Below are 13,071 nucleotides of genomic sequence, written 5' to 3'. Positions count from 1 at the left end.
ACAAGTGTAAACATGATCTGCATGAGGATCATATGTTCGAGTGCTTGTTTATGTGACTAAATATGTGTATTCGCCTTTTAAGTCTTTCAGCAACATCATGTCATCTATTTAAATGTCAACAGAATAATGCACCTTTTTATGTTTGGGAGTTTTTTCAAATAGAAATGCACTACCTAACAATGGCATAGCAAACGAAAACTTATAAAAAAAATCCAGCAGCAACACTCAACAAGAAGGTAGATTTTCACTTCAGACTTGCATAAATTGGCAGCTGTCTTTTGCCAAATGATTTATGGTATTGACATTGGCATGAGTGTTGCACATCTCTGTGATGGTTTATGCATTAGGCAGAGCTAACACTTTAACCTTAACTTGACAATATCGTGGTTGATTTTTAACTGCCACATTAACATTTTGGCTCTTTCTTGGCATTTGGTAAGACACCAATGCTGTTTTTGCTTTTTGACTTAACACTTCTGTTCCCTGAGTAAGAGGTACTGCTCTCTTGTCTTGATGCAACAATAAGTCATAATGCTCTGATAACTGCTGTCCATGTATAATGCTTATGCATACCTTGTTTGGTTAAAGTCAAAATGATAAAGTCAAATGATCTGCCCCTCCATTGCATTTAGGTTGAGTAACAGACTTCATAATTTTTAGCTACTTATTTAAGTGCTTTAGATTATTTTACTAGCTAATAGTCTTGTCACTATTATACTGTGTACATAAACTGCAAAAACATCTTCAGTACTCAGTAATTATTGGTTACGTATAGCATTTCTGGTTATTATGTTAGTGACAAGTTATGTTTCAAGTTCATGTAGTCATGTGGCACTAAATCTTCTTACTCTCATTAACAGTCTCTGTCACCTTGGTGACACTTTGTTTAGATCATATGAATCGATTAATAGTCCTAGTGGTCTGTGATCAGTTAAACTGTCTAGCTATAATTGGTATATGGAAAACTTTTCACATGCTAACTCACTTGCAAGGCATCCTTTTTCTGACTTATCTTTTCCGCTATGAGGAAGTTACGGCCACGGAAATCACTTCAATATTCGACATTAATGTTGAATGGCTGTTTTCACTTATAAAATTTGAATATGTAAACTTATTAATATTCAAACAAACGGTTAAATTATTCGGTAATGTAAGCATTAGGTATTATGAAGGTCTGTATTTTGGTAGTAATCCTGTATAAATATAGATGTATGCGTATATGGGTACAGGTAGTTTGAGTACGCATTTGTTATGTAAAACATTTTAAGTGTATTTCTTTATCGAAATGCACCTTCATCAAAAAATGTTGTCTGGTCAGTGTGGAATAGGGTTTTGCCTTTTCTGTACTGCTGTGCAATCCCAGAGTGGATATATGTTAGTAGCAGGTGGTGTGGGTGATGCAATGCCCCTCTTGGAGCTTTTTTTCTTTCAATTTAATGCATTTCAACCATTTGTGTGTGTGTGTATATTTATGTGTGTGTGTGTGTGTGTGTGTGTGTGTGTGTGTGTGTGTATATATATATATATATATATATATATATATATATATATATATATATATAGATATGTATATATATATATATATATATATATATATATATATATATATATATATATATATATATATATATATATATATATATATATATATATATATATATATATATATATATATATATATATATATATATATAAAGTAAAAAGGTCACACAGCCATAAAGCCAAGACCTATTTGATAAAAAAAAATATTAGAAGTAAAATTGCTTATATTTGTGTTTCAGACACTTTATATATTTTTCTTGTTTTCTTGTGGATAAGTGATGTTCTCTGAGAAAGTTAACAACAAACATTCTTCTGGCCAACATTTCCCCCCAAGAATACCAATCTCTGTTGTTTACTCTTCATGGAAAAGAATATGATGTTAAGAGCTGCATACAATAACTGCTACTCTTAATAAAAGAAAAAAAAAACTTCTCTAGAGAGCAAAATTCATATAGCCTTTAGCGAACATAAGAAATTTGTTAGTGCTGCATGACCCGGTCCTTCCTCTTCTGTGTTAGGAATGACAGCAGCAGGGGCAGCAATCATCTTAGCATGTACTGAACTCTGTCAAGCTCCGATTCCTCCCTTCACTCCCATAATGCACCACATTTCCCTGCCAATCCAGATCTCATTTGCCCAGGATCAGAAAGTGTCATTAAGCTGCTCCTGTGATCGGAACTCTCAGTAAAGTTATCTTATTTTGATAAGTACTGTAGTTTTTTTTTTTCCTTTTTGGTCACAGTTTTGTGAAGTGGAGTAGCATTTTTTGTTAAGTAAAAATTACTTCAGTGTGCTAGTTACATTTCTCCCCTCCACTTCCACCTAAGCAAGCTGTTTGGCTTAGGCCTGGTCTTTATGCCTTTTGTTTTTTTTCTTCTTTTTTTTCTTCCTCTTATTTGTTAGTTATCTGGTAGAAAGAAGGGGTAGAAAAGGCCTCTGGGTTTAAAAATGTAACCAGAAGATGCCCTATCCCTCCCCCCTCTCTTCGATACATGCAGAATTTGTGTCTAGTATTTGGGGTTGGAACAGCAAGAGGTTCTCCCGTTCGATTCTCGGCAGGGCTTGAGAGTGCCTACTGTGTGGAGTCTGCATGTCCTCCCCGCGGTTGGGTAGCGTTTGAAAGACATGCATGCGTAAATGGGCGTGCCTTCGTTGAAGGTTGGGCATCGAGCTGGCACCTCGGCGTTTCGTAAAAATCTACTGCCAATCATTAGCGGACCGGAGTCCCACTGTGGCGACCCCTTACCGGGAAAAGACAAAAGACAACATTTGGGGTTGGAACACAACACTTGATCACCAAATGTGACCTTCAGTACCAAGATGCTTCAGGCACATCACAACAAGTTACTTTTAAAAAGGTTTCTGTTTAGTGAAGCCCAGTCCAAAAAAAAAAAAAAAAGACAAGAGGAAGACTGGAAAGTTAGGGATTCAAATAAGCACTGCCCCTTCCACTGAATTAGAAAGAATGTTTCTCCTGCCAGGACTAGCTAAGGACTGAACCTTGATACAGAGAAGGCTTCTACCTTAGGAGTTTCCCAGCTGGAGGTTAAGGTCCTACAGGAATCCACTCCCATGAGAAGGCTCTGTAGATTCTAATCTGAAAGGGAGTCTTCCAGGTACTTTGAGCTGGGGCTTTCTTTCTCCTTGTCATTGCACTTGGCTGGATCTCTTTGTAGTCCTCTAACCACTTCAGTTGAGGCAGGATGATGAAGGTGTTAACCAAGGTTTAAACTGAGATGGGTATCCTCTCTTCCCCTGGTGTATCTAAGGAGGCTAGAGACGGGCTTTTGACATCTTTGTCTACTGTTCCTTTCTCAAGCTGTTTTCCAGTACTGGAGCCAGTGGTTTTCACGCAGTTATCAGTATCATTGATGCAGCCTTTTCCTTTGACATTGATGCCCCCTTTACCAGTGACCTCTAAGAGTCAGTAGGTTCCATCCCCTCACTGTCAGCGGTTCAACACCAGCTATGTCAGCATCTTTCTTAACTTCATCTACTTCAGCATTCAAACTGTTGGCACAGAAGCTTCCAACATATTTGATTTCAGCATCTATTCCAGCACCAGTCCTGTCTGAGTTAGTGTCAACTTTCTGGGTTCAGGTGACAACTGAAGACCTAGGTCATTTTGAAAGTTTTGGTGTTAGCTGCTAAGAAACAGGAGATGGTACAGGTAAAACTCATTGTGATGATTGATACCCAGGAGTCTGCAGTTACTTCAGTACCACTCCAGGGCAGCCCTTTGTCATATACACTGACCCCTTCATCCTCATCCCAGAAGGATGGAAAACCACTGTCCATCCATGTTGTCTGGATCATAGACCTGGCTCACACATTCAGCTGAGCCTTCTGTGAGTGTCATGAGGAAGAAAAAATGTAAATGGAGTAGTTTGAACTCACCAATGGAGTTCTTTCCCCCAGACACCAATGAAGGGTGAGCTTTCTCCCAACCCTAACAGCCACATATTTGGGGAAATATATGAATTGATGTAACACAGATGATTTCATAGCCAGCTGACATAAAGAGGTGATCTGAAAAGAGAGGCTTTCTATTCCATCCCATCTATTTCTTGGATAGTCCCTCTTGCTAACAAAATGGTGACATTGGTAGTACAGAGGTCATGTTGACAGACATGATGAAACCTATTTTTGGGAAACTGGATAAGATCCTTCCCCCTCCAAGGACAGAATGGCTTGGACCAAGGCTCCCTTGGCTGATTCTATAGTGGCAGAAGGAGCCTTTACGAAACAGCCATCAGAGGAAAGTGCTGTGTTCCAGTCCCCCATATAAGGAGTCTGGTTTAATTTGGGAAATACATTTATGCCTTAGAAATGGTTTCCATTTAGGCCTTAAATTACTTGGCTCACATAATGCAGTACCCCAGACACACTGAAAAAGTTGCCTTAAAGTGAACTTGAAAGGATGCTGAAATCACAGGTTATAGCAATGGCTAATATATCAATGCTCTGCCTGAGACTAATTTTATAATTCAGCTGATGGAAAAGCACTGTTGCCTGTGTCCAACATAATGATATGCTCTCATACGTGGCTCAAAAACTGTAATGTTGCAGATGACTTTGCGCAATCCCTTACTAATGCTTTATATAACCTTATTCACTCCTTGTTTGGGCTACCAGTGAAAGGTAAGTTACATAAGAGTGAGAAGGAGGACAAGATGCTCGCTGTTGTGGATATTCTCCACTCCTTATAGGATCATTTCCAAATATCAGAATGCTGTACAGAACTGTCCATAGTTCCCCAAACTTATAGTCATCGATGAAACAGAGGTTCTACCGGATGTGGGAGATTGTCAAATGGACAACTTTAAAGGAAAAAATGGTGTCTGTTCACTGCTCTTCTGTATTTTCAGCCTCTCTCTCTTTCTTTGTTTTCTCACTGTTTTGGGATTCAGCAATGTGAACCCTGAGATTTCAATAGATAACTTGTGCAACCCATCTGACTTTGAATAATGATTTGGTGTTGAAAGAGCCAGGTGAGAGTGAGCAGACAATGCTCTTCCTGAGGGTAGGGGGTGGTAGTTCCAGGCACCCGTTCCCTATCGTGCAAGTGGAGGATTTGCATGGCACCAAAAAGGGAAGGAATGATGATGTAGCCTTTATGATGACAAGCTGGTGACTGAAATCCTCATTAGCATATGGGGATAACACAAAAACATATGGAATGTGGAGAGTACACCCCACCACAAGAATGGTCCTTGTGCAGGCTATCGAGAGGGCTTGCTGGGAAGCCAGCTAGTGCACAGACCAACTCCATGCCTCCTGTATGACATCCCTCCAGCATGCTCTTGGCTGTGTACTGAGGCTACAAAGTACAAGGTAACAAATGGGCTCAACATCAGTAGGGGAGCTTCGTGGTTATCAGACACAGAGGCAAAAAGTACATGAATTTTCAAAGGGGCAGGCTTCAGAGTATCCATGGCCTAGTTGTTTGAGTGCCAGCACTCATATATTAGATGCTGAAGTAAAGGTTCACTTACCAACTCCACTGGGTGATGCCTGCCTTTTTTCAAGGAACTTCACTTGGGAGGAAACAGTTTTGGTGTAGCATGTTTCCAATCAAGAAAGAAAAGTAAAGAAAATTTCCTGACTAAAATCACTGTTGCAATATTCATAATGAATGGGTTATCACCACTGACATCCAGCCGAGTTACAGAAGATTTACATTCCCAGATCATATGGACATGTGACCTCAGCTTATAAATATAGGGGTATATGGGCAGACATAGGAACGCAGTTTCTCAAACTATCTTGTCACCAGCCCAACTGCAGGCCACATATTTATTGGACTGATTGTTGTTTGGTCATTGGTACTGTTGCTTCAGGTAAACCGATGTGTCCCATTGGGGAACCTTCCTTTGCTTTTCTAAAGTGGTTTGCTTAGTGGTATTAGAAGTCAGCATGGAGGGGTAAGTGTGTAAGTGATAGGCAAATTCCACACAAAGACTTGCATACCCAGTGTTTTTTTCTGCTTAGGAGCAGAACACAACTAAAAGGCCTGCTCCATTTGCCAATCATTTGTACCTTAAGACATTGTGATCCCATTTGTCCTCACTCAATACTTTTCTGGAGATCTGACGTCTTAAACACTTGGCAGACTTCAAAAAGGCAGATTCCACTTCCTTGATTCACCATTACAGCTTAAGAAGAAGCTTAAAAGTAGGCCAGAAACTCTGTTAATTCTTTCTGACTCTGACTTACCTGTTGAGGTTTTGAGGTTTCAGAACCCACTATGTCAGATTCCATCTCAGATGCCCTCCTCTACAGAGAATCCATCAAAGGCTGGTATAGTGTTGGAGGCAGTTATGACTGAGGAACCTGCAGGTAAAGCTGAACCATGCTTTATCATCTTGGAGGGTCCAAAATGCATTCCCCAGATACCAGTTAAGAAGGAGATCACAGGTAAATTTATTGAGGTACGTCAGGGATCTGGACCACCACACTTGTTCAGCGGAGTGTCACACCAAAGAAGAAATGTTAAAAAACTAAACATGTAACTTCTCCCCCCTCCTCCTCCTCCTTGTAGGGAGAAGGAATACATTGCCTTGTGCAGACTTTGAGAAAAGCCTATTATGGTCCTGAAGCCACCATCTTTTTCTTCGAAGCATCCCCTCCCTCACCCTTCAGAACATTGCTGTGGAGTCATTTCCTTCTGAAGATGAGGAGTCTTCTTATTCAGGTCATTCCCTGGACTGTTCATCTCAAATCCACTCTCCTGACCAAGTCCATTCTGATGATGATTATTCCCTTTCTCTTGACTCTCCTTTGGAAGAAGCTTCTTTTAGGGAGACAATATTAAACATGATGAAACATTTTGGAATCTAAGCAGATTACAGAGGTTCAGAAAAGATATTGCAACTTCTTGGAAATGGGCCCCAGCCTTTCTCTAGATCCTACTGTTCTTGAGGCATTCTTGAATGCCTTCCAGTCCACCTTTGCTGCCCCTGACTCACAGCCCCTTGCCACCAAAAGACCAGACAGATTTTATAAAGTTAGTTGGGGCTTGGTAGTGTTGGGGGAAGTCTGTGAATGTGCATATAGATTTATACATGGGCTTTTTGTGCAATATTTCATATGTTGTTGTAATGAAATATGTAATGTGTGCATTGTATAATTTTAGAATTTATGTGTGTGTGTGTGTGTGTGTGTGTGTGTGTGTGTGTGTGTGTGTGTGTGTGTGTGTGTGTATATATATATATATATATATATATATGTATATATATTTGCATTTTTTGCATTTGATTCATTTATATGTAGTTTGTGCACTTTATATTTTTATACATGTCATTAATGCTTTTAAACAAGGATAGCAGTAGAGTTTTGAGGGTTTAAAAATATGACATTTGGTTGTTTAATTGTCTAATTGACTATTAATTCATTATGACATGTATATTTCAGGACTGTTGGTGGTGTAAAGAAATGTATCCCTTGAAGGCGAAAGGCCGAGGTACTAGGAGAATAAAGTGCTACACTGACTTCTTGCAGCGTTTGTTTATTTAGATTTTTTAAAGTCCCTGATGATCTGAAATTCTTGTTTAAAAATCCAGTGCCAGACCCCTCAGCAGTTTCTGTCTTCTGATCAATCTTCTAAGCTCCTTTCCAGTGCCAGTGCTCTCACTTCAGACAAGTGACTTGAAAGCATGTGTCCTCCTGGCTGATGAACAAGATCCTTGGCGACAAAGAGGGGGAGCTTTTCTTTTGGTCTCTGATGAAAATAGGTCTATCTGAGGTGTCCCCCAACAGTGGAGGATGTCCAGGAAGACCTTTCTGTTGAAAGTCCATTCATGATGATCCTCCAAGGTCATGTTTAATGCATCTGCTGATACACTGTCTAGTGATGGAATGTATATGGCTACTGAAGACCTGTTTTTCTCAATACCAATCTCCCAAGTGGTCTGTGAAAATCCGCACAGTTGGTAAGACCTGGTTCCTCCTTGCTTCTTTATGTACCACATGACTGTGGTGTTGTATGTGAACACTTTTAGGGGACCTGGTCTCCAGACATGAGAAAGGCTTTGTGTACAGGGAAATTCCTCTACACCTTTCCTCATCTACCTCTTATCCCAAGGGTTCTTCTAAAGGCCCAAAAAGAAAAGCCAAAGCTCTTACTAGTGAACCCCTTTTGGCCAAGACAGTATTGGTTTCCTCCTCCTTTTCAGCTAACCAGAGGCACCTACTGCAAACTGCCACTACATGCTGATTTCATCACATAACAGAAGAGGCACTGCAATACCCCACCCTGTCATCCCTGAACCTAAAACTGTGGATGATAGGATTCAAATTCCTTACAGGCACCACTTTTCAGAGGATGTAAGTATGGTTCTCTAAAGAAGCAAGGAGACCCACCACTTGAAATTCCTATATAGCCAAATGGAAGAAAATTTCCTTTTGGTTCCACAGGAGCAGACTGGACAGCAAATCACAGGTACCTTCCATATTAAAATATCTATGTGAGCTCATGGGTACACATCCGGCCTACTGTTCCATCAAAGCCTACCTGTCAGCCATCTGTGCGTTTCCACCCCTTAGTCCTCCTCTTTTGTCCAGACCTGAGGTCAAGTTATTTCTTAAAGGGATGCTGCATCTTAGATCACCAAGGAAGCCCATTACCGCTCCTTGGGATCTCAACTTTGTGCTAGAAGAACCTTGTTTGCCTCCTTTTGAAACAGCAGTCTCAGCAAACCTCAAGTTCTGCACAGGAAAACTATTCTACTTCTGGCTCTTTCTTCAGCTAGATGAATGTCCGAGCTTCATTCTCGCATCGCTATCCCGTCCTTTCTTATTTTTCACAAGGACAGGGTGACCTTGAGAGTTAACCTTTCATTCATGCCTGAAGTAGTGAATGAGCTGTTATTTAACCAGTCTATAAATCTCTCTACCTTATTACCCAATCCACAGAACTGGGGGAAAGGTTGCTATACACTGTAGATGTTCACAGACAGTTAAGATTCTGTTTGGACAAAACCAAATCCATTAGAAAATTTGACCAACTGTTTGTCTCCTTTATGCCCTCAAAATGTTGCCCACCAGTGTCTAAACAAACAATTGCAAGCTGGATCTCTAAGGCTATCTTCCCGTTATTCTCTGCATGATAAGTCTTTGCTATCAGGACTATACTAGTAGCTGACACCTGGTCCTCTGTACATACCTTCACTAAACACTAAAGGATTGACGCCTTCTCAAGGTCTCGGGCTGACCTTGATAGATCAGTCCTTTCAGGCATCATGGATAATTCTGCAGCTTACTAGCCATCCACTTTAACATACCCTTCCACTCTGGGAATCACCTACTAATTATGAATACTGCTGTGATCAGTAGGACATCTACTGTCATGGTACGTTCTTACACAGTTGTACTTTTCTGGCTGAGGAAAGCTTTTACTAAGTAGAAATTTTTTTTGTCTCCAGATGCCCAGATTGAGCTATGAATCAGTTATTGTGGCTCCAGAGATGTCTAATGTTTCTCCTTCTGCATTTTTTGTTAGGCTTCCTACTATTCTGATGGGGGTGATTAAAGGCCATACATTGGTTAGGTAGATGGCTGAACAACAAGCCAACCTTACCTTCTCTTTCCTGACTGTAGATCTCGCTCTCTTTTTATCCTTTTATTTTCCTCCTATATGCCCATGCTGCCTGCTGATCATCATCAGTCTCTTGACCAGTCAGCCCATTTTTTTCCCCATCACTAAGTGAAGGTTGGCTGAGAGGACCCATCATATGGGCAGTCATCAGAGCTGGCTCAAGATTTTTGTTTTTCTCCCAGTGACAGCCCATGGATGGGTGTGCAGAGTGCATCAACACTGATCTTCCCCCCACTTCTGCAAGGGTATGACACCAGCAGGACTGCCCTACCCACCAACAAGAGGAACTGCACAATCATTTACTTGCTGTCTTCCGGGGAAATCAACTTGTACCCATGTGCCCCTGAGTGTAATCCTCTTCTCCTCCTGTAGGATGAGCACAACTATACATGTTTTTCGTGTTTCACTGCTGCAGTCATCACATTTGGGTTATCCCTGCCAGGGTAACCCTCGGCCAGCCCGAATACCAAAGGCTTAGTATTTCTGCGTCGGTTGCTGTCACTTCAGGACTGACATCAGGTCATCAGTAGTATAAAGTAAGGCAGCCGACGCCATTACATCAGTCTTTCTTGCCATGGAGCCCGAAGCAGAATCAGTTCACACGAGTGCCGGTCGGCTGCTACCTGAGTTTCGTCTACCGAACTGAAGTTGAAGTCTTCTAAAACTAAGTACCCTGTTGGGGATCCTTTTTTCTTGCACTAACCGATGTCAGAAAAAGTTAATAATTGTCTCACCTGTGGAAAGCAAGTACCACACCAAGACTTCCATTCTTACTGCGTCACTTGTTTAGGCCCAGACCACAATGTCCCCCATTGTCACTTCTTTGCTTTGTTCAGTGCCAGAACTGTCTGTCGTTTGGCCATTATTGTAGCCAGATATTTGCGTTTACAGTCCTTGAATTCCGATATGGCTTCGGTAAGCCATCCGACAGCAGATCTTCTGAAAAAACGTAAGGCTAAAGACAGAGACAGACTGCACAGGTCCAATCCTACCGATGACAGTTCCGTTAAGCTAGTCATCAGTTCTCCAGTCCTCAGTGAGGCGCTTTTGCAGCCCCTGATGCCCGCTTCTGTGAATTCGCAGGCCGCTACCGAGACCCTTTCGAAGTCTGGTATGCCGCAAAACTCTTATTCAACTAAGGATCCTGCGGTCGTCTCTACCTTGGATGGATACGGAGCCACTGAGCAGGCACCGGCTTCCGAAGAAGTCCTTCGCACTACCGATTCTCGACACAAACCAACATCTTCTTTCGCAACTACCGTTATTTCAAAAACAACTGAGTTTTTAAGACCTAGGGTACGAACCACACCCAAGAAACCGATGACCCACTCTCAGGCACCTGCTTCCTTGCCTCAGTCTCAAATGCTTAAAATGGAGGAAGACCTTATGCTGATCAGGGGAAGCCAAGCTACCCGCTCCAAAAGGAAAAGAAATAGGTCCCCTGTAGTTTTGTCTGAACAAGTCAGATGACTCTGATGCATCTGAATATGAAGATATGCAACCCCTCTCTACTTATGAGGATTCTGATGCAGAGGATTCCATCCCTACAGCCTCTCCCCCAGAGGATTTTTCCTTTGGGGAAATCCCGCATACCTTAAGGGAGCATTTCCAATGGGAGAGTCAAGGCTACCCTCAGTCTAAAAAGAGACTCGGCCAGCCCCCCAGTCCTGGATGTTGTGGAGGATGTTTTCCTGGTATCCCGCTTGACTCCTGACACCCTCCCTCCTGCACCTAGAAAACCAGACAGGTACTATAGAGTCCCTGACTCACACAAATTTCTTTTTAAAAATCCTACTGCTGACCCTGAGGTAATTTTTCAAGGGCCTAAAGGGAATAAAACAACCTCTGCTAAGAATCCCACCCCCTCAGATAGGGATTCCCGAGCACTAGACAGATGGGGTAAAAAAGTATACACATCAGCTACTCTTGCTATCAGGGCACTAAATTTTCAGTTCCATATGCTAAAATTTCAGCAACATACCCTGGAACTCCTCAAACAAAAATTATCTTCCTTTCCTGCCTGGGCAGAATCTAAAGAATTACAAGAGTTAATGCATTCTGCAAGTCAAGTAACTAAACACACCTTGCACTGTGGTTTTGATGCCCTAGAAGCTTTTTGCAGGGCAGCAGTCACTGGATCTGTCATTAGAAGGCATGCATGGCTTAAGGAACAGCCCCTGCTAGTCCATGTCAAATCTAAATTGTTAGATGCCCTCTTGCACAAAGACAACTTTCTTGGCACTAAGGCTGAAGAGGTCTTAAAAAAGATGGAAGAAAAAGCAAAATCTATGCAAACAGTTAAGGATTTCTTGCAGGTCCAGCCACCCAAGTTCAGCAGGCATTGTCCCACCAAACACTGGTCCCTTCCTGCTCCCACTAAGCCTGTCCAGCCTAGGCTCCGGGAAACCAGACCCCCCCCCCCAGACAGCAGCCACAGGGAATGGAGAGATCTAAGCAGTGGACAACCTCCACTTCAAAACCAGGGAGTTCTAAGCCACCCCCTTATGGTAAGTACTCACAGTGACTCACCTCCCCCACCCCCTCCCTCTGCTCACATTCACTTACCCCTAGAAGGAAAACTGTCCTTTCATGCAAGCACCTGGGCCACCATTACCAACGACCACTGGATTCTGAACATGGTGTCTCAGGGATACAAAATTTCCTTCCACACACTTCCAACCCCAAAAGGGTTCCCATATATACCTCCAAACCAGTGGGCAGAGGCTCAAAAGCAAATCCTTTCCCTGGTTTCTATGACGGCAGTAGAGCACGTTCCTGCAGAACAGATAAGCCAAGGTTTCTACTCCAGACTTTTTCTGGTGCCCAGAAAAGAGGGCATCTGGTGCCCCTGACTTTTTCTGGTACCCAGAAAAGAGGGCATCTGGCACCCCATCCTCAATCTAGCCATTCTAAACACCTTCCTGATGATCCCAAAATTCAAAATGCTCACCCTCCAGCAGCTGCTACCCATGCTCTCCAAGGACGCTTGGCTAGCAACCCTAGATCTGAAAGAGGCCTACCTCCGCATTCCTTTCAGGGAATCATGCAGGAAATATCTCCGTTTCAGGGCAGGATCTCAACACTTTCAGTTCTCTCCGCTTTCCTTTGGCTTATATACTGCTCCCAGAGTATTCACAAAATATCTGGCTTCGCCCATTGCTTTTTGCAGACAAAGGAATATCCAGATTTACCCATACTTAGACGACTGCCTTATTCGGGCAGACAGTCAAGAAAAGCTGCTCAAGTACCTGGACTTTGTAAAGACCCCACTAACCTCCCTAGTGTACACAATCAACGAAAAGAAATCCAAATAGGTGCCCACCCAAAGAATTATCTTCCTGGGAGCAAGCCTGGACACAGCATCCCAGATGGTATTCCTTACACCAGAAAAAAAAATTTTCTGACAGCCTACTTCTCTCAGCTAACGACCAGGC

At 42.2% G+C, this 13,071-nt stretch overlaps 1 protein-coding gene across 2 annotated transcripts in view; it reads left to right on the top strand.

Moving 5' to 3' along the window:
• Window positions 1–13,071, top strand: part of MTG1 (mitochondrial ribosome associated GTPase 1) — a 399,555-nt gene that overhangs the window by 357,919 nt on the left and 28,565 nt on the right. The window lies entirely within an intron of this gene.

The sequence above is a fragment of the Protopterus annectens genome, chromosome 14.part0, assembly GCF_019279795.1.
Source record: "Protopterus annectens isolate FY-2018-M chromosome 14.part0, PAN1.0, whole genome shotgun sequence".
Classification (NCBI taxonomy): Eukaryota; Metazoa; Chordata; order Ceratodontiformes; family Protopteridae; genus Protopterus; species Protopterus annectens.
This window is presented reverse-complemented; position numbering and strand designations above follow the sequence as displayed.